Source organism: Mustela putorius, unplaced genomic scaffold, assembly GCF_011764305.1.
Source record: "Mustela putorius furo isolate JIRA1106 unplaced genomic scaffold, ASM1176430v1.1 tig00000174_pilon_pilon_pilon, whole genome shotgun sequence".
Lineage (NCBI taxonomy): Eukaryota > Metazoa > Chordata > Mammalia > Carnivora > Mustelidae > Mustela > Mustela putorius.
The window spans coordinates 25507766-25528999 of record NW_025421304.1 but is presented as its reverse complement, the minus strand read 5'-3'; the positions used below and the strand labels follow the sequence as shown (position 1 = coordinate 25528999).

The 21234-nt window shown below is 54.3% G+C and overlaps 1 protein-coding gene across 1 annotated transcript in view; it reads right to left on the bottom strand.

Annotated features, from left to right (window-relative positions):
- CDH5 (cadherin 5) overlaps positions 1-2743 on the bottom strand; it is a 31560-nt gene extending 28817 nt beyond the window's left edge. The window contains exon 1 of the mRNA XM_004744301.2: positions 2592-2743. The gene's annotated coding sequence lies outside the window, so the exon portion shown is untranslated. The remainder of the gene's footprint in view (positions 1-2591) is intronic.
- Positions 2744-21234: the final 18491 nt, after the last annotated feature.

Genomic DNA, 21234 nt, shown 5'->3' with positions numbered 1-21234 from the left:
CAGTGGGCCTGGCTGGCCAACTCACACCTGACCTCACTTCCTGGTTCTTCCCTGGGCCCACCTCCTATACCCCTCTGTTCCTCTCCAGAAGGAAATCTCATTCACTGCCTGCCTGGCCCTGGGCTCCATGTTTCCCCTCCTCCCAATATCTGTGCCTGCCAGGATCTGAGGGTTACTGTGACCCAAGACAGATAATCTGGAAGTCCCTGAATGAGTTTAGGGACCATTTGGTCCATCCCCTGCCCTAGAGAGAATAGAAGACTGAAGGTCAGAGAGCAGACTTAAGACCTCTCAGTATTCCTCCTCTAGGAAGCCTTCTGGGATTTTTCCACCCAGTATCTGTTTGGACTTGGGTTAGGATGGACTTTTTAGAATCTCTAGCCAGAACCCAAGCTCCCCAGGGCAGGACCTGGCTCCTAGAACATTCCTTCCAGCATCATTTGGCTCCTGACTTATTCTCATGGCTTCTTCTGTGGCTTAAACTGTCAGGTTCAACCCTCCCTGACTTTTCCCCTCTCCGAGCTTCACTGTGGAGTGTGGTGGGGCTACAGGGTCAGAAAGAGGCGGCCTCACTCCTAGTTTGCTCCCGTCTCATGCTCACTGTGTAACCTGGGACTGCCTGCTTGGTCTCTTTCAGCAACCGCGGTCCCCTCTGTCAAACGGGAATTCTTTTAGTAGCTTCAGGAATGGTGGGGAAGGGGCTGGTGGGGAGAGGTGCTGGAAGTAACTGGGGTGGATCTCCATAGGCAAGAAGCCCAAGATTGTTCTAGAGTGAGTGGCTGCCGTGTTCACCTTATGTCCCCAAGGCAGCAGCAGAGCTGTGAGTCAGCCAGCTCTGGAAGAAAATACATGTGGCCCCTCTGGTTTCCTGCCCCCACGTCCGGCCCTTGTTTCGCAGCACAATTGGTCAGGTTGAAACTGCAGGGTGGGCAGCTTAACCCCTGCCAGGCCAGCGGATGCCTCCTCTACTGCCTTACCATGGTAAGCAGCAATCGGCAGGGCTGCCTGGGCCCCTTGGGGATCACCTGCTGCCCCCCAGACTGGGGCCCAAGATGGCAGGTCTCTGCTACTCCCCACCACCTGAAGGGGAGCCACAGTCCCTGGTCCTGGCATTCATGGCCATCACTGTCGCCAGCCTTCCTGGCACTTCCTGCTCCAAAAAACCCTGTGGCCACAGCAGCCTTCCTAAACCCGCTGAGTTGCCCAGGCTTCCTGCCTCCCCCAGAGTGCCCTTCTTCTCTTGTGGGGTCCTATCTGTCCCCTTCACACAGCAGCATCGTCCACAGGCTGGGGAACAAGCTCGGCCGGAGAGCTTGCCAGGGGAAGAGCGGAGCCCACAGCCTCTCATGTGCACCGCAGCCCCACCCCCCACCTGCTGGGGACTGACTGACCTCAGGGATCAAAAACTCGATGACATTCACAGCTCTGGGGTAACGGCTACATTCAGCTGTGATTTCCTGATGACCCCCTTCCGTGAGCCATTCCTGGGTGTGGACACGGCCTCCTATAATTGACTCATGAAAAGGCTGCTTTCCTCTGGTTTATAGATGAGAAACCTGAGACATGGAAGAAATCCTTGGTGCTAGAAAGAGTCTGGGCTTTGGGGTGCCGGTCCTGGTTCAGATCCTCACTCCCGATCTTACTTTGCCCTGTCCGAGTGGCCTCCCCTAGGAGCAGAGAAAGGATGCATCTAAACTTATGGGTTCGTTGGCAGTGGTAGAATCATGAGCTCCATCTTTAGAACCTTTTAACCTTACCACCTCCAGTTCCCGTAATGGCTGGCGCCATGAGTCCCTGTCTCCATTGTTCCAGCGAGAACATGTAGGTTTAGAGGTGCTGAATAATTTTCCCAAAGCAACATGGGAAGGAGGGGTAGATCTGGGGATCTCACCTTAAACTGCCTGCCTTTAAGTCTTTTGGGGGGCTTCCCTGAGATATGAGGGCTGTGGGATCCCAACCTTGGGGCATATGACTGTAGCTCCCATGGCTCTAACTTGGCCCCCGCGGTGTCCAAGGCAGGGAGGAGAGGGGAGGGATCCATAGGCAGGGCCTCAGGTGCTGAGGGCCGGTCCTCAGCATGCCTATTCTAAAAATGGGGGCAGTGGCTAACAGAGCCCTGGGCTCAGGGCTCCCCTTCTGGGGCTCCTCAGAGCCCAAGGCCAGCACAGAACTTGGGCAGGAGGGATGATGTCAGGCCTTGGTAAGCCCTCTCCCATGGGGGAGGGCCTCACAAGGGGAGGCTAGGCCTGGTGCCCATCCTCTGCCTCTGATGGCAACTCAGACAGACTCCCGCCCTCTCCGATCATGGCGCCGTGGAAGCCAGTGGGCCTTCAAGTCACATGGAGTTGGAGAGTCTCCCTGTGGGAGAGCACGGCCTTCTCCCCAGTCCTGAGAAGGCCCATTTGTGCCTGTGCCGCCAACACGAGGCGCACTCTCCTGGCCCTGCTCTGAGCCTGGAGGAGACCTGGTCTGTCCCCAAGGAATGACTCTCCCCTGGGACCCCGACAACAACCGCACTATACACGGGGAAGCCGAGCACCCTCTCTCAGTTTGGTTTAGGGTGAAGTGGGGTGCGGGCTTTCGTCACTCACTGTGCTCGTGGGCTGAGAGGTGTCCTCGTTCCGTCCGACCGTCCTTCTGGGGCTGAGCTGCTGTGGAGTGTGTGAAGCTCTGCCGATAGCCTTTGGAGGAGAGCCACACCCCGCCGACTAGGGAGGCCTGGCTGCCGCCCCTTCAGGTTTTCCAGCTGGCCCTGGCCCACTTCCCCCTGGGATGGTTTCCTGTTATTGTTCCTTTGTGAGGGCCGGGCTGGCTGTAGATAGGCAGGCTCTGTGGTGGGCGGTTGCTTCGGCCCGGCCAGGCTCTCCCCACAGAGGCCTAGGCCTGGATCTGGCCCGGGATGCTCACCTCAGACCCTGGCCCCAGGCCTCAGCTCTGGGGCCCAGGCCCAGCACCCGCCAAGGTCCTTAGTTCATCCTCCTCGTAATGCTCAGGGCAGGTGTCATCACCCCATTCTATAGCTCAGGGCACTGAGACTCTGAGTTTAAGGGGCTTATCTACCCAGCTGGGGTGTCCAGAGCCAAAAATCCAGCCTGGGTCAGCTTGGGCTTAGACCCAGATCTTCTCCAGGTGGCCCCCTGACTTGCTGAGAGGGGTCAACTTGCGGGCGATGGGGAGGTTTCAGGGGTCTCGGGGGTGGGCTGGGTGGGAGATGGGAAGCAGGCAGCAGCCCTTGGCTCTGGGGGGCCAGATTGCCTTTTCCCTGGTGGCGGTGGACATGGGTTCTAGATTTAAGGTAGCAGCTGGGGTTTGTGGGGGGCATTTGGGTGTGGGAATATCTAGTGCAGTCAGGTGCCCTAGCTCTGCTTCTGACATAACTGTGGAGCCAGTCGTGTCCTCCGATGTTCCGTTTCCGCATCCGGAGATGGCGATAATCAGAGCCTCAGCCTCGCGTGACTGTTGAGAGAGCCACAGGAGCCAAGTGAGTCCGAACGTGGGATCAGTCCATCAGAACCAAGCAACTGGGGGCAGGAAGGGCTCAGTTTCTGTGAACCCTCAGAGACACAGGAGGATCTTTCGTAACCTGCGGGTACCCGGGCCCCACTCCAGCTCAGCTGATTGGGATTCTCCCCGGGTGAGCAGTGGGAGTCCGTCCTCTCAGTGGTTGCCTCTGTTTCCCATGGGTGAGTGGTTGGGAAGTCCCACACGTGATCCTTTATTGGACGGCGCAGACAGACACCTGAGAGGGGGAGCGTCTTGCTCAGAAGGGCCCTGGGACGGCCTGCGGATGTGAGTAGGGAGGTGGGGAATGGGGTGAAAAACTATTTTCTGGGAAGGGGAGGTACATGTTTCTCTGTTTTGGGCACAGTGAGCTTGACATGGCTTTTAGACACCCAGGTGGTGAGGCCAGGCTGGCAGTTGGAGAGGGGTGGTTACGGGTGACCTAGGGATGAGGTTCAGAAGCCCCGAGCTGATTTGTGGCTTATTAACCTGAGGCCCTGGGAGTGGGTTGGCCTACCAGGAGGGAGATCCCAGACTCCCAGATTTGTAGATCTTCCAGGAGAGCCCATCCAGGTAGAGGGAAGGCTGGGAGAGAGCAGGGCTGTGGACAGTCGGCGAGGATGAGGAGAGGGTCTCGTCGGGGCAGCCTGGGTGAGGGGAGGGCAGATTTGGAAGCTGGACGTCATGGGCCATTGTGGGCAGAGCAGGTAAAATGGAACGGAGTATACAAGGCCGATTAGAGGGGTCAGCAGAGGGGGATGAAGGGGGGAGATGTGTGTGATCACAGCTCCTTCCTAAGACTTAGAGTGAACAGAGCAAGAAATGGTGTGTGTGTGTGTGTATGTGTTCAAAGCTATGTTTGCGCTGAGGGAACGTCCAGCAGATGGGGAGGACAAGCGATGCTGGAGAGGGCAGAGTGACCTGTGGAAGGGGGCTGTCCTGAGGTGGGCCTCTGCACAGGATCCAGCACATTCCATCACTTTTGGCAGAATGAAAAAACAAAGGCGCAGCGTTTTCTTGTTTTCTTCTCCAACAGGCTTAACTGTGCCTTCCCCTGCTGGAGGGTGGGGGTGGCCCCAGAGGAGCCAGGATAGGCCAACACTCCATCTCTGGTCCCTTGGCCCGATTCTCCTGGCCCCTCACCCCTTCAGCCTGTGCCAGCTGCCGGCTGTGTGGTCTACGTGCCCATGGGGCCGGGCGGGGCCATGCATCACTTCCTGCTGGGTCTCGGATTTGGCGCTGGTGGCAGATGGGGACAGGGTCTGTCTTGGCACCATCTGCCGGTTCCCTTTGTGGTCCCAGTCCACGGGGAAGTCAACCCTGCCCTGAAGGCTGCTGTTGCTGTCATCTGTGTATAAGGGGATGGCCATCTGGGCACGTGCCCCGGGGCTGGAGTGTGTCACTGTGCAGAGGTAGTCCAGGCCACAGGAGGAGGACTAGTGCTACTTGGGGTCCCTGGGGATCTCATGCCCAATGTCTGCCACCACCCAGACCCTGCTCCAACCACTCCGTAGGCAGGGGAGGTCCTGGGAGGGCACAAGGCCAGGAAGTGCCATTGGGAGCAAAGGAGACAGCCGGTGGTCCGGCAGGAAACGGGATGGTCTGTGAGACCTGATTAGCAGTGGAGGAGGAAGCGACAGTGGGGGTGATGGGGCAGACTGGGGAGTGTAGCAGGGAGGCCTCGGGACACCTACCTAGCGTCTGCCAGGACCAAAGATGATTGGCGGCTTGGCGTGTGATGCTCTGCTTGGAGAGCTACAGACCTGGTTCAGAACCTACCTTGGCTTCTCACTGGCTGTGTGACCTGGAGCAGCCGACATGCCTCTCTGAGCCTTTCCTTACCTGTGGAAAACATTACCTGTCCACACTTTGCAGGGCTGTCCAAAGATAAGTGAAGACGACACAATTGCATGAGCACAACAGCAGATCACCAGGGGAGGGTTTGCTGAGAATACAGATTCCTGGGCCTCAGCCTAGGTGGGTGGAGTCAAATGGCTGGCAGAGGCACCCGAAGGCCTGGAACACACCCGCAGCCCTCCCGGTGCTCAGGTCTGGGGAGCACAGCCTGTGTGTGCGGGCAGTAGGTGGGCTGTTTCTCAGGAGCTCCTGTTTCAGTCCTCAGAGCCCCTGGGGGCGGGGCTGTCATCATCTCCACCGCCTCCACCGCGGGCTGGGGGAACAGAGGCTGGGGATTGCGTGCTTTCCCACATCAGAGCTTGTCAGGGATGCAGTGGATCCCCTAGCCAGGCCTGCTTCTAGACGCTGCGTCCTTGCCCCCGACGCTCTCCTGCCCCGCTGGGGCTGGCACTCAGTAGGGGCTCCTCAGTAGGAGCACTGTGCCTTCTTCCCCTCAGTGCTGGAGGCCCAAGCCCTGCACAGAGATGCAGGCAGCCTCTCACCTCCGGGCCTTTGCTCATGCTCTCCCACGTCTGGCGTTGCCTTCTTTCTGCCCTGTGGCCTGCTTACAGAGCCTCTATCATCGCCTTGTCCACCCAGACCTCTGGCCTCTCTGCCACCCCGCTATCTCCCTGGGCTCCTGGAGCACCCTCCAAGACGCCCTGCATGGCCCGCCGCCTTGCTCATCTGGCCTCCCTGCACCCACGATCAGGATCATGTCCCCTTTGTGTGTCCGTGGCGAGTTCCTGTCCCAGGGCCAGTGCTGCACACAAGTGGACCTGAGACCGTGGCTTGCAGCCCTGGAAGCAGGGACTGCACGGGTGTGCAGGGCTCTTCAGCCCTGCACCGAGTGACCTGGGCACTGTGCAGAGCCCTCGCGGGGTGCCGTGAGCACGCACATAGGGTCACGTGGGCGGGGGACACAGTGAGGATTTGCGGCGAGGATGTCCCTGGGTTGGACTGCATGGATTCTGTCGGTAGCCTGCTCTGGTTGCTGAAGTATTTCTCATTTCCTTCCTCTCTTCTCCAGATAATCGCTCCAGACACCCACAGCAGCTAAGGAGCGTGGGTACCCGTGGGTCAGACTTTCCCTGGGTGGGGGTGGGGTGGGGGTGGGGTGGGGACAAAGGGGACAGTCAAGCGTGTTGGCCTCCCAGGCTGCCTCTGGGCTCCTGGCTGCAGGGGAGACAGGGCAGTGTGGCCCATGAGCGATGAGCACAGAGGGCTCGCAAGCCAGCCCGCTTGGCTGCATGTAAAGGAAGAACCCTCTCACTTAGCAGGGGTTTGGGGAAGGCTCCCTGGCTGGGGCGGGGGGTGAAGGTGGACACAGCCTTCAGGGGAAATAGCATGGGGTATTTCCCATGCGGAAATTTCCCAGTGTGGGGTAGGCTCCCGGAGCCCATGGGGGGAGCGGAGCAGGAAGCAGGAGCAGGGGAGTGGTCTTTCCCTCAGCCTGTGCCACAGGGAACAAGGAGAGCTCTTCGGGCAGGGACAGGGCTGGGTTCAACATTGGGTGCCCAGGGTGGGCACAGAGCAGAGCTCACTGAGTGAAAGAATATATGAGTGAGGGACTAAATGGGTCACCAGCCACTGGCATGTGGAGGCAGACCCGTGGTGGGGGGCCGGGTGTGCCCCTGGGTTCTGTGGTGTATTCCTGCGCATAGTGGGTCCTGTTCCCAAAGGCTTCAGGGAGGCACCAAATCGGTCAATCCGTCCATCTCTCAGCCCTGCTGAGTGCCCAGCTATGTGCCAGGCTCAGGATGGGCACCCAGGGAAGTAAGAGACCACCCCTTGATAAGCTCTGAGTCTGGGGTAGACTTTGGCAGTCACCAGCGCTGCCGTGAACTCAGAACTGGCTGTGTGCCGCCTCTGCCCAGGCCCTGTACTTTCTCGTCAGTATGCACGGTGACCGTGTGAGGACAGTCTGCCCATTTGATGCTCTTTGCCTCCTACCTCTGCCAGCCCAAACCGTCCGAGCCCTTCAGTGCCCAGCTCAGACACACCCCCCTCCATTCAGCCTTCCCAGGTTCCCGTTCTGGGAAGCATCATGCCCCCCGGGAAGCTTCCACTCCACCTATACCCCCGTTGTTTGGTATCAAAGCCTAGTGGGTCCTTCCCCTATTTTTTTGTGTAGTGATTCCTCACTACAGCCCTGGAAGGGTCAGTACTATTCATATTTCCTTTTTTCTTGTGAGGGAGCCAAGGCTCAGAGAGGCTGAATAGCTTGCCCAAGGTCACCCAGCTTCCAAGTAGCAGAGCCAGGATTCTTGTCCTTGTCTTCTGTTCCTAGTTTAATACTCACTTTTACATCATTCTACTCCTGACAACCTGTCATGGTGTAATAATTTCGTGCTCATTTATTATTCAGATGTCCTGCTAATGGTGCCCAGGCTTTGCCTAGCTTTGTGCTGGGCCTGGGGGTTGCAGAAATGACCCAGGCTGGGTCGATACCCTTCATGTGCCAGATCAATGGTGGTGGCACTGGGTGGGGCCAGGTTGGTGAGCTCTCTCATGTGTCCTGTGCTGGGGGTGCTTAGAGGTGGCCTTGGGGAGCTGCCGGAGGATAGGGTCCCCAAGATGTTGAAAGTGTGGGCAGGAGCTTCCCAAGCACAGAGCCGGAGAAAGGACCAGCCAGGCAGAGGGAACTGCAAAGTCAAAGGCACAGAGGTCTGCTTGGGAAAAAATGCCATCCCATAGGGGGCAGCACCGAGCTTCTGCTAGGATGCATTGCAGCAGGGTGGGGTGAGGCAGGTGGTAGAGAGCTGCTCAGGGAGGGCACACCTGGAGCCTCATGCTGGGCAGGGACCCGGGGAGCCCTGAGTTTTAGGGAAATTGCCTGGCCCAGGCTCACGGCCTGTGGTCAGGCCAGGGAGAGGCTGCAGACTAGGGGACCTCAAGCCACTGCTGCCGTGCAGGTGCAGTCCCTGGAGCTGGACTAAGGCCTCCCCTTGGCCAGGAAAGGCCTGGCTGAACAGGAATTGAATTCCCGACAGGGAGAACAATACCTTATCTGCCGAGCACTTTCGCAGATGTGTCTCACTTTTCTCCCACAACATCCGGGCCAGTTTGGTAGGAAACAGTGCTCCCGTGCTGTGGGGCTGAGGGGACCGCGGAGTGGCCAGGAAGGGCTCTGAAGGGGGCCTGTGCTTATGTCCTGGGCATGCCTGCCACTTACCGTCCACTGATCCTGGACAAGCCTGGTGCCTCAGTTTCCGCATCTGTAAAATGAGAACGATTGTATGCCTTCCTCATGGGGTTGTTGGAAGGAGTGATTGAAGAGCTTCAAGTAAAGTGCATGGCATGGAGCAGTCACTGGCATACAGTAAGTGCTCAGTAAACATTAGTCATGAGAATGACGTCCGCCGAGGTGGATGGTGGGGCACACGTGAGTGTGTGAGGAGGGCACCTGGATACACGTGAGGGTGTGGCTACCTGTGTATGTTCCAGCGCTCGTAGAGCATGGAAGCTGCCCATGGGGACTGACTGTGCATGTTTATGGGTGTGTTATGGACTGAGGGGTCCAGCTGGACCAAGGGAGGGCCAGCCTCAGGGCAGCACCTTCCTTCTCCATCACCTGGAGCTGTCTGCCCCTGTTACTCCACTGACCAAGCCTTCCATACCCTTGTCTCCTACAGAGGCCCAGAGAAGTCTGAGCCTCGCTCCAGGGTGGCCCAGCGAGCTGGGGCAGGATGAGACTAAAACTTCTGCTTCCCTGTCTGGAGGGCAGGCCTGGCAGAGAACTCTCCCCTTGAAAGCCAGGACTTCCTGTCTCCAGGCCCCACATTCCTTGTGTCTTCCGTCAAAGTGTCTCGGAGAACAATGGGTGGGAGCCTTTGCCATCTGCAGGGCAGGAAGGTGGGTCAGGGCGGGTCAGTCCTGGCTCTTGATGGGGCAAACAGACAGGGCTCTGGCCCCAGCCCTTGGCATGGCCATGTGACCGCAGGGCCAGAACCTGGCAAGCCTGGGTCGCCTGCTTCCTGCCTGAGCTGGTCCATCCCTTCTTCAGACCGTCTCCAGACCCCTCAGCACACTCTGTCCCCTGTTCCCCTGCCTGCCCCTATGGCCCGAGTCAGGTCTGCTGGGCATAGTCCAGCTCGGGGAGAGAAGTCTGAGCTGGTCCTGGGGAAGGAAGCTGCCATGGAGAACTCAAAGCAGATGGGATTGACCAGTCACTCAGGCTGTCAGAGATGTTGGAGATCCCCCACTTCACCCACCTGTCATGCCACTGAGAGCCAGGAGGGAAACGAGAGACTCTGACCAGTCAACAGAAGTCCTCCCCCGTCCTGTGCTGCAGCTCATGCTTGCAAGGAGGTCTCTGAGCCTGTTACCATTCAGTTTATGGGCAGGTCTAACAAGCCCAGGGACAGGAAAGGGCCAGGGGAGCGCTGGGGCACTCCTGAGCTGCGCCTGTCTGCAGGGGGAGGGCGGCCAAACCAGTGGAGAGGGAGAAGCTGGGGATCTTGGTCTGTGTGGACAGCTCTTCAGAGCCTCGGGCTGCTTTTGCATCTCTGTGGGTCTGGGAATCTGGCAGCCATCCGGGGTTCCTCGGCCTTGGGCTGAGGGACCATCCTGAGAACAGTTCAGGACTCCTGGGCTTGTTTGTGCTTCTGGGAAAGTTTCCTTCCACCTCCGAGTCCTGGCTGGGGCCACTTGCAGGAAACATATGGTGGTCCTTGGCTGGGGGGAGGGAGGCCTGGGGTCAGGGCAGTGGGGTTTGTGGTGTGGGGGTGGGCAGAGTCTGGAGTCCTGGGACTAAGAAGACTGGATGGGGGCTGTCTCATAGGCCAGCCCTGCAGGGCCTTCATAGCCGCGACCCCTCCTATGGCCCTCCCTCCTGCCTCTGCTCCCAGCATCCTGCTGTTTGGAACCAGATCCTGCATGGCAGCGGCCGTCTTTTTACTCCTTGAAATTAAGTCCAAGCTCCGCAGCCTGGCATTCAGCACCCCGATGCCCCCTGCAGCCCTACTCCCCAGTCCTCTGCTCCAGGCATAAGGGAGAATTGAGTTCCCTATAGGCACAGTGCTCTGCTGGGCCACAGGGCCTTTTCATGGGTCATCTCCACTGCCTGGATTCCACCTCTCCAAGAATCTCTAGCCCCTCCAGCTCTCTGAAATGGAATCAAAAAGTCATTTTGTCCATGACAAACAGTATTAGTAAAGAATATAGATATTTCTATTTTTAAAATAAGAGCTTTATCAAGATATAATTAAATATCATAAAACTCACTAAAGCATGCAGTTCAATGTTTTTTCCTTTCATTTTCGTATATTCACAAGGTTGTATTTCAGTCACCACTGTCTAATTCTAAAATGTTCGCATCACTTCAGAAGGAACCCAGTACACATTAGCAGGGACTGCCTGTTCCCCTTCCCCCCAGCCCTTGGCAACCACTGCTCTTCTTTTCTGTCTCTGCGGACTCACCTGTTCTGCACGTTTCATACAGATGGGATCGTCCGTCGTATGCCTTTCGTGGCTGACTGCTTTCACCCAGCATAGTGTTGTCAAGGTTCATCTGTGTCATAATACGTATTAGGACTTCATTTCTTTTTATGGCTGAATATTGTTCTTGTGTATAGATACACCACATGTGTTTATCCATTCAGCAGTTGGTGGACATCTGGTCGTTTCCACTTTTTTGGCTGTTGCGATTGAGACTGCTGTGAACACTTGTGTACAGGTTTTTGTGTGAAGATGTCTTGAATTCTCTTGGAGTATATAGTTCAGAGTGAAATTGCTGGATCATATGGTAACTTGGAATTCAACCTTTGAGGTATTGTTGAATTGTTTCCCCAAACAGCTGGGCCATTTTACCTTTGCATCAGCAATGTGGAGGAGCTCCGATTTCTCCACATCCTCACCAACACCTGTTAATAGCTGTCTTTTTAGTGACAGCCGTCCTGGTGGGTGTGAGGTGGTACTTCAGTGTGGTTTTGATTTGCATTTCCCAAAGCCTAATCCTCTTAAGCATCATATCATGCTTATTGCTATTTGTGTATCTTCTTTGGGAAAATGTCTGTTCAGATCACTTGCCCATTTTTAATTGGGTTACTTGTCTTTTTGCTGTTGTGTTGGAAGTTTTACTTATGTGTCCCAGATCCAAGTTCTTCAGCAAACATATGGTTTGTGAATGTTTCCTCCCATTCTCTGGGTTCTCATTGCTTCCTTGATTTTGTCCTATGAAATACAAAAGCTTTTAGTTTTAACGACATCCAGTTTATGTCCATTTTTTCTTCTGTCTGTTGGACCTTTGGCATCAAAGCCAAGAAATGATTCCCTCATCCAAGGTCAGGAAGATTAGCTACCACTTCTTGAGATCTACCCTGTGTCAGGTCCCAAACATAGATCATCTCACATCACACCCTGGCAAGAAAGTTTTCACTCCCATTGTATAGATGTGAAATTGAGGCTCAGAGTTTAATCCCTGCGTATATAGCTAGTAGACAGCGACGTGTGTGGCATCAGAGCTGGGCTCAGGAAGGTGCCAGCGTGACCCACATATAGCCTGGAAACCCAGCAGTGGGTTAAGGAAAAGAGTAAGGAGTACCCGTTGGAGGACTTCCTCTGGCCAGGGGTAGTGCTCAGAGCTTGGTGTGTGTGTTAGCTCAGTTTTCCCCTCCATGGCAGTGGCTCTCAGCCCTGACCAGCAGCGTCGGCCAATTCTTGCGCCTCTCCTAGATCTGCTAAATCAGAGAACTACTGCCCTAAAGTATTCCCCCTCCCTCAATCCCCAACTGCAGTTTCCCAAGGAGCTTTTTTTTTTTTTTTTTTTTTTTTGTTTTCTGTTTTCTAAGTACTACCTGGGGGAAGGGCACACCTAGATGTCATTTAAATGGTCTCAGTAGGGGTTGGACTTCACAGTTTTGAAAAGCTCTCCAGCAGGTCCTAACTGTGCACCCAGGGCTTTAATCACTGCCTGGGGAGTACGCCCCCCCCCCCCCCCCCCCCCCGCAAGCTCATTGTATCGGTGCAGAAGCTCTGGGAAGTTAAAGGAATGTCCTAGGTTATATAGTCACGCAGGAGGAGGAGGAGCTGGAATCCAAAGTCCCTGCTTTCCACTTCCCCTCCTTCCTCCCATTCATTGCTTTTCTCCTGCTGCCTTAGAGCTTGTGTGCTGGTTCTCAGAGCTGCTGTGCTCTTTGGAAAATTTTAACTGATGCGGGATGTCGCCATCTAGTGGCCATTAGTGAGAACTAATGAGCATCTTCAGGATTTCCAGTGACTTCATTCTCAGGGGACACATACGGAAAGAGGAAAGGCCACTGTTTACAGTTACTTAAAACAGATGCTTTTGGGAGACTTGGACTGCCGGTTTGTCCAAAAGGTGTCTTTTGAGAAATGGGGGGGTGGAACGATGGCAGGTCTCGTGCTTAAGCACCGTTGTCGAGAGTCCCTTTGCGAACTCTGAGAGAGGCTTGGGAAGAGGACTGTCTTCTTGGTCAGACTTTGGGCAAGTTCTGTAACTTTCTCTGAAGCCCATCTGTGCACTTCTTCATAAAATCTAGTTTTAGTAAGAACCCTCCTAAGTCAGCTTAACCAGAGCCCACCCCCCCACCCTGCCCCCGCCATCCCCAGGAAATGTCTCATTTCCTGGGCCTGCCTCCAGCAGGAATCCTGGTAGGTCAGTTTAGGCAGAATCCCCCTCACCCCTCACGTTTCTCTTAGTCAGTTTCCATCCATTGCCCCCACTCACCTTGCTTGGCTAAGTTCCCTCTTGCCCATGGCATGTTTGGGGTTGAAACTTCTCTCCCGCCTTGAGCTCCAGTGCTCCCTGTAGCTATGATCCCGAATAGAGTCTGCCCTACCATCTTTAGCAAGCATCAGAAATGTATCTGTAACCCTGGGAGGGCTGGGTCCCAGGCAGGACCGGAAGGGGAAGCAGAGAGAAATCTGAAATGGTGGACATTCACTGGGGTAAGAGAGCCGAGCCCACCCAGCCTTGGGGCTGTCAGACCTCTGTTTGGGCACTGGTTCATTCAATAGATGGCCACTGTGGGTTAGGTCTGAGGGGGGTGCTGGTCTCAGCCATCAGAGGGAGAAGCATGGAATATTTGAGGTGCTCCATTTCTTGTGGTGCAAGCAGTTCTGTTCTTGGTCCTGGGAAGGGCTCTGGCAGAGGCATGTGGGGTGGGGGTGGTGCCCCCAGATGGGGGACCTGAAGTGGCTATGGTGGGGGGCAGCTTCTAGAAGCTGGTGGCCAGGGTCTGAAGAGGAGCCCACAGAAATGAGTTAAAATTGATGGCTGCTGGTAGGGGCATTGAGAGAAATAAAGCATCTGGGAAGGATGAGAGGGAGTGGCTACACAGGGCTTCCATAGGATGGCCACACAACAGGGGACTGGCCATTTGAACCACTTTAAGTGTGTAGTTCAATGACACCAAGTACATTCACACTGCTGGGCAACCTTCACCACCTTCCATTTCCGGAACACTTTCCATCTTGCAAAATGGAAAATCCATAGCAATTAAACAATAACTTGCCTTTTTCCCTCCTCCCAGCCCCTGGCAACCGCCATTCTGCTCTCTCTGTGTACCTGGCTACTCCAGGCAGCTTCTAGGAATGGAATCATACAGTGTGTGATCATGACACCCTCGGTTTCATTCATATTGTAGCATGAGTCAGAATTTCTCACCTTTTGAAGTCTGAATAATGCTCCGTTCTATGTATACACCATGATTTGCTTGCCAATCTGTCTGTCCATGGATACTTGGATTGCTTCTGCCTTTTGGCTGTTGTGAATAATGTTGCTGTACCACTGTAAACATAGCCGTACACATATTCGCTCGAGTCTCTACTCTCAGTTCTTTCAGGTATATACTTAGAAGTGGAGTTGCTGGATCACACGGTAATTATATTTTTACTTTTTTTTTATAGAAATTTTTAAAAAAAGATTTTATTTATTTATTTGAGAGAGAATGAGTGAGAGAGAGCATGAGAGAGGAGAAGGTCAGAGGGAGAAGCAGACTCCCCAAGGAGCTGGGAACCCGATGCGGGACTTGATCCTGGAAGTCCGGGATCATGACCTGAGCTGAAGGCACTCGCTCAACCTACTGAGCCACCCAGGCGCCCATATTTTTACTTCAATAAATATTTTATTTATTTATTTGACAGATAGAGATCACAAGTAGGCAGAGAAGCAGGCAGAAAGAGAGAGAGGAAGGGAAGCAGGCTCCCCGCTGAGCAGAGAGCCCAATTCGGGGCTCAGTCCCAGGACCCTGGGATCATGACCCGAGCCGAAGGCAGAGGCTTAACCCTTTGAGCCACCCAGGCGCCCCTATTTTTACTTTTTTAAGGAACCATCATACTATTTTCCATTTTCCATCTCTGCCGACAGAGCATGTGGCTTCTCATTTCTCCAATGTCTTCACCAACATTTGTTATTGTCTGTGTTTTTTTTTTAATTTAAATTTAAAATTTTTAGTAGTGAAGATCCTGCTGAGTGCGAAATGGGATTTTGTTGTGGTTTTGATTTACATATTTGTAAATGATTAGAGATGCTGAGTATCTTTTCTTGCAGCTTGAAATTCTTATATAAAATTGAATCTCGGTGGACAGGGACACCTGGGTGGCTCAGTCAGCTAAGTCTGCCTTCGGCTCTGGTCATGATACCATAGTCCTGGGATCGAGCCTCATCCCTGCTCCATGGGGAGTCTGCTTCTCCCTCTCCCTCTGCCCCTCCCCCCTGCTTGTACACAAACACGTACTCTCCCTTTCTGTCTCTCAAGTAAATAAATAAAATCTTTAAAGAAGAATCTTGGTGGACAAAACAGACCTAAGGGTTCATGCTGCCGTAAGGGAAACCATCTAACCAGTAGATGTTGTGTCTTTGCTTTGCGTGCGAGCGATGTTTTAACATCTGTTGTGTGTCAGCCTCATCTGATCACAGGCTCTTTTATTCCCAAACACATATTTGTATCTCAGGGAAAGTATAAAGATTCTGTGGGACACAGTTTCGGAAACACTGACCCAGAGGCAGCTCTTCAGTGGTAAGCCAGAGGGTTCCATCCCAGGCCCATCTAGATCAGCATTTTTCATCAGTGACTTAAAGGAAGACCTTGATTTTCTGCTAATCCGCACCGTGAGCTGTTCCGGCTCTGTTGGACCGGGGAATGCTTTGGGTGACAGGGTCAGGCTGTCTTGACAAGACAGAGAAATGATTCAGAATAACCACAGGTAACATCATAAGGATGAGTGAATGCCTTGCACTGATGCTTAAACAACAAATCAGGAAACGGCGCCCAAAGATAGGGTGACATGTATGAGAGAAGCTGAGGACGCTTGGTCAATGGTTGGGATAATAACAATAATATTAACAATAGTGTTTGCTAACATGGAGATAGATACTATCAGTGCCCATTCAACAGGTGGAGAAATTGAGGCTCATGGGGGTGAAGTACCTTGCCTAGGGTCACATAGCTAGCTAGCTGGCAACAGAGGTTTAATCAGTGACAGGACCTCCCCTGAGGCCTGCTGGCTCCACGCTGGCCAGACCCCGAGGGGAGTGCTGTGTCCCTTCCTTTCACGCCACGGTTGGATCCATGGGGAACAGCCACAGGGAGGTTTGGCCTAAAGCAGACCAGGGGGCCCTGTTGATGGTGAGCTCCCTGTGCCTGGGATGTGCAAGCAGAGGCCAGAAGACCCTGGTGGGGCCGTTGGCGGTGAGGATCCCGGCATGAGATGGAGACTAGGGTAAATACAATTTATGCTCTCTCCTTCCTCTGCAATTCTATAATTCTGCCGTGGCAAGTTCTTATTTGATAGTCGAGCGTGTGATATGGGAGAACTCTATTTTTTATGCACCGCGTGTGTTATTTATAATACTTTGGGGTTTCTCCTGTGACAGACGGGTACACTGTATTTATTCCCACGTTTTAGGACGTGTGACAAATTTTACATGACCATTTAGGCTTTACATTTCAGCTCATTATTGAGACATTTGTGGTTATTGTACGCTTGTATTTATGATACAGGGTTCGTCGTATTTATGAGGTACGGGGTGCCCAGTCATTGATCAGAAACCCAAGCTGAATATCTTACATCATTCCTGTGGGGAAACCTGTCCTGCTTTATGACCATTCATTTTATCATGTGGTTTCAGAAACTCAGAGAATTTACTTGGGGGGAAGTTCTCTCACTTGCCAGGTTCAGAAAAGTCCCGGATCTTCAGGCATAATGCCAGGTGGCGTGGGTGAGTTTCTCAGCATTTCTGTGTCTCAGCTTCCTCATTCATGGCGAGGGGGAGGCAGGCCCTCCCCCCTCTCCCGGCCTGCTGAGGCGGGGCTCCCCCCCCACCACACACCGGGTGTTGATGGCACTGCCCTGGGAGCCACCAGCCTTGAAGGCTTGCCTGGGGGTGCTCCAGCTTTTGGGGGTTCTTCCCAGGAATCCTCTTGCCAAGCAGCTTCTTTTCAGTAAATTTAGGATTTTGCTCGGGGCCTCCAAACTAAACTGGTTTTACCTTAAATAAAAGAAATCAATCTTTGCAGCTGAGCTGTTGCTACGACATTGATTTGGCATAAATTTTAAGACAGCTTGGCTAATAAATAAGGGGAAGGCAGTAAACATCAGAGAAAATGATCTGTGAGGGGTTCGGGGCAGGCAGCCAGGGAGGGGGGACATTCCTGCCTCTCTCCGATGCCTTCCTTCTGCTCCTAGCCCGGGCCCCTTGCTGGTGGGAGGGCAGCAGCAGCCACAAGACCGGGCTGTGCTGCCTGACGTATGTGGCGAATTGGGAGAAGTGGGGAGCCTGAGGGGCCTCCTTGAGACTCTTGGGTGCTCAGACCCGCCGGGCAGAGCAAGGAGAGCACCTGTCTCTCTTGTCCTGTGTGCCCGCCCCGGTAAGGATGAGTCTCAGCCCCCCGAGCTGTGAGAATGGGCCAGTGAACTAATTGGTTTTCCACCTGGGGACCTGGGGGTACTTCTGGCAGGCATCGTGTGAGACCCAGGGACAGTGCCACCCATACTCAGCGTACCAGTACCGGTCAGCTACGGCGATCACACTGCGGGGGGTTCAAACGTGCTGTCTGCCAGGTACCCAGCACACAGTAGGTGCTCTGTGAACACGTGTTACTATTCTGGGGGGCACACTAATGAGCCACAAGTCCTGGGCCTGTCCTCTTCTTCACCACACTTGGGTCCTGCTTCTAGCCCGACTGCGGCGCCAGGAGGATCCATTGTCCCCTTTCTGGTGTCCCTTGAATTCACCAGTTCCCAGTCTAGAGTGCAGGGTCCTTGACTTTGCTGATCAGCCAGTTACCCGCTGCTGGCCTCCCTGGGTTTGCTGGGCCACCCGTCCCCAGGCGGCAGAGGTGGGGCATGGTCTCCACCCAGTTCGGCCGCCTGATTTGTCTGTCCTGAAGAGGGTGCTCTCACCTGCGTAACTGTGTTTTTCATAGTGCGTTAGCAACGAAATTACTGGCTAACAGGAACCTCGAATAAATAACTCTTACCCACATCTGCTTACTGGTAGGTGATGAGGAATAAACAAAATGTGTTTTTGAAAAGTAATACATTTCCCCCAACATGATTTCTGTCTCTGGTCATAAATGTCAGAGATAAATGAATCTGTTTTATTAAGAATCAGCACATTGGTACAGGGAGGCATCTGCTGGGTCATGAATCATGGAACCCCGGCACCCCCTGCCCCCCACACTGTCGGTGCCTGCAAGCATCGCCTTCCTGCCTGAGTACTGGGATACTTTGAAGAGCTGGGTCAGCCTTCGGTCCTTTCTGAAGCCAGGCCCTTCCAGAAGCTGTTGGTGCAGATGGCTTTTGTGCCCCAGCATGACCTTCCCCTAGATTCTGACGCCAGCTGTGCACCTCATTCTAGAACTCCGAGGCAGGCAAGGCTGAGCTGCCATCCCAGCTCCATGCTGTGTGACTGCTAGGGAATTGCTTGCATCCTCTGGGCCTCCATTTTATCATTTTATAAAGGTGGGAACACATGCTCAAGGCTGATTTTCCCATTAGGCTCAGCAGGGACAGTGCAGGGCCTAAGATACTAAAATGGGGGCTTGTGGTCGGCAGAATAATGGCCTTCCCAAGATGCTCATTCTTCATCCCTGGAAACTGAATATGTTATACTATGAGGCAAAGGGAAACTAAGGTTGCAGAGGAGGGTTGCTGGTGAGCTGCACTTGAAGTAGAGAGCTTAGTCTGGATTATCCTGGGGGTGTGTGTGTCCAGTGTCATCCCACGGGTCCTTAGATGGGCGGGAGAGTAGGTGGGCTTTGGAGGTAACGGTGGGGCCATAGCAGGAAATGTGGGTGCCTCTGGAGGCTGCGAAAGGCAAGGGACGTATTCTCCCCGGCAGCCCCTGGGAAGGATTGCAGCCCTGCCACACCTTGATTTAAGCCCATGGAGACCCATTTCGGACTTCAGACCTCCAGAACCATAAAATACTACGTTTGTGTTGTTGGAAGCTACTAAATTTATGGCAGCTGGTCATAGCAACAATAGAAGACGACTACCGGGGCCAAAAAAAAATATTCTGATTTCTTTTCAAGTCAGAAGAAAAGTAAATGTGATCCAGACCAGATTATATTCATCTTTGTACCAATGGAGTTGTGAGATAAAATTTTTAACAGCTTGTTTTCTGGAGGAAGGCGCCCACAAAGGCAGAAGCACTGAGGGCCCGTGAGAATCAGAAGGCATCTCTGACCCTTGTCGCCTCGCAGCCTGCAACAGACTTAGATCAGGGGGTGTTAGTTGGCAGGACACCTCTTAGAGCCTGTAGGTCGCCTGAGGGGGAGTCAGAACTCTTGGGGGTGGTTTTTCCAGTTAGGGGCAGTTTCCTTTGGTAGCATGCAGGATCCCCTTGGGGGGCTGCACTGTCCTCAAGCTTTGTACCCCACTGCTGGGACCCTTCATCTCCTGTCTGGCACCTCACTGACCTAAGAGGCCTGAGGGGGACCAACCCTGGCTTGCTGCACAGCTACCTGGGGGCCCTTCCTCCTGGTCCTGTCGTGCCTAGATCCATTGCTGGGTCTCCAGCAGTTGACCGAGCACCTGCTCTGTGCTTGGCCTTGAGGTTAGGGGTCTGAAAGTTCGCTAGCACATGCCCCAGAATAGTAACATCTTGGAGTCCTTGAAAGAACCAGATAAGAAAGGTACAGCCATCCCAATCCAGTATCCCACCCAGAGCCTGGTGACTCTGTCTTGCCCAGCAGAGTTGCCCTGATGCCTCCGATGTGGGAGTCCCTAGGGAACTTGTGAAAACACAGTGCCCCAGCCCCACTGAGCCCCAGTCTCTTGGGAGGGCCTGGGAGGACGCTGCATGGTTAATAAAGGCCCATGATTCTTTCCTCAGTCCAAGGGGCCCTGCCACGCTAGTCAGTTTGCAGGGGAAGGGGGCAGACCGAAGGGGACAGACATGTGGACTTGGGCACATTCTCTATGCCAGGCGCCAGGCTAGGCATGGCCACACTGTGTCCTCACAGCCAAGGGGGTAATGCCCTTTATTTTAGAGGTGGGAAAAGCTGAGAGGCCCCAGGAGGCAGCAGCAGAACTGAAGCCATGGAGGTTGAGGCAGGGGCAGGTAGAGTCCAGGGTCGTGGAGCCGAGACCCGTACTGGAAAGTGGGGCCACACCGCAGGCGGCATGCCTTGAGGAGGAGGCGGAGGCAGAGAGGCTGGGTTTCTCTTCCTGACCCTGATGCACCATCCTCTCCCTCCTCAAGACCAAAGGCACGCCCTGCCGTTCAGCCCAGCCAGGCTGTGTTGTGTGCACGTGCAGCGCAAGCAACTGAGGGTCCCCTCGGCGCTGGGGTGGGGTCCCTCCTCCCTTAGAATGGTTCCTACAGGATCCGTTTTGTGAGTTCCGCTGGGGCTCAGGGTCGCCCCACCCACAGGGATGCAGGCATGACAGGACTAAATTGGTGGGAAGAGCGCCCCCTGCCAGGGTCCGGAGGTGTAACACCAGCCTTCCTGTGCAGGGAGGGTCCCCCACCCCCACCATCCTGGGCTCTGACAGACTCAGCGGCTGGCCCGCATGTCCCCTCTCCCGTCAAACAGTTGTCGGAGTATAACACGTATACTGAAGGCCACACAGCTGAAATGAACAGCTCAGTGAGAAAAGAAAGAACTGAGTACTATTCCATCGCATTCCACGTGGAATATGCCATCTGTTCTTCGGTGGCTGGACATTCTGGGTTCTTTCCTGTTTGGGACTCTAATAGGAAGTCAGAACATTTGACATTTGTTTGCCCAGGGCATTTTTGCAAATGTTCGTGAGCTTTGGGAACTTCCCGTTTCATACCCAGCCTGATCATCTGCCCCTCCTCTTCCCCCTGCAGAACGCGGGGAGGCCCAGAGGGATGCTGGGCGGGCCAGGGCGCTGGACAGGCCGTGTGTTTGCTTCCCTGGGTCCTGTCATTGCCCTTCCCCACCCAGACCGGCACCTTTGGGTCCCCTGTTAGCACCTGGGTGTTCCTGCCCCGTCACGGTCCCCGTGCCCTGCGTTTCTGACTTGCAGTCCGTTTTTATGGCCTTCTGTGTGCTTCCGAACCGTGTCTGTGGAGGCTTGTGTCTGGAGCTTGGAGATTTATCCAAGAAAAAACTGGAAGGCCACTGCTTCGGAGAAACAGCTCTGCGTTAAATTGGGGCACACTTTCTCATCTGTGTTTCTGAAGTGCTTCAGGTGTGGACCCTGCAATCTATATGAAGAAGCTCCCGCGAGCTTGAATGTTCTCAACCGTGTGTGTGTGTATGTGTGTGTGTATGCGCGCGCCCGCGCCTACATCTGTATTCATCAGCATGTAGTGTGACTGCGCAGGTGAGCACCAGCCCGTATGTGTGCTCCTGTGTGTGAAAAATGTGTTCACGTGGGCTGCCATCAGGGAAT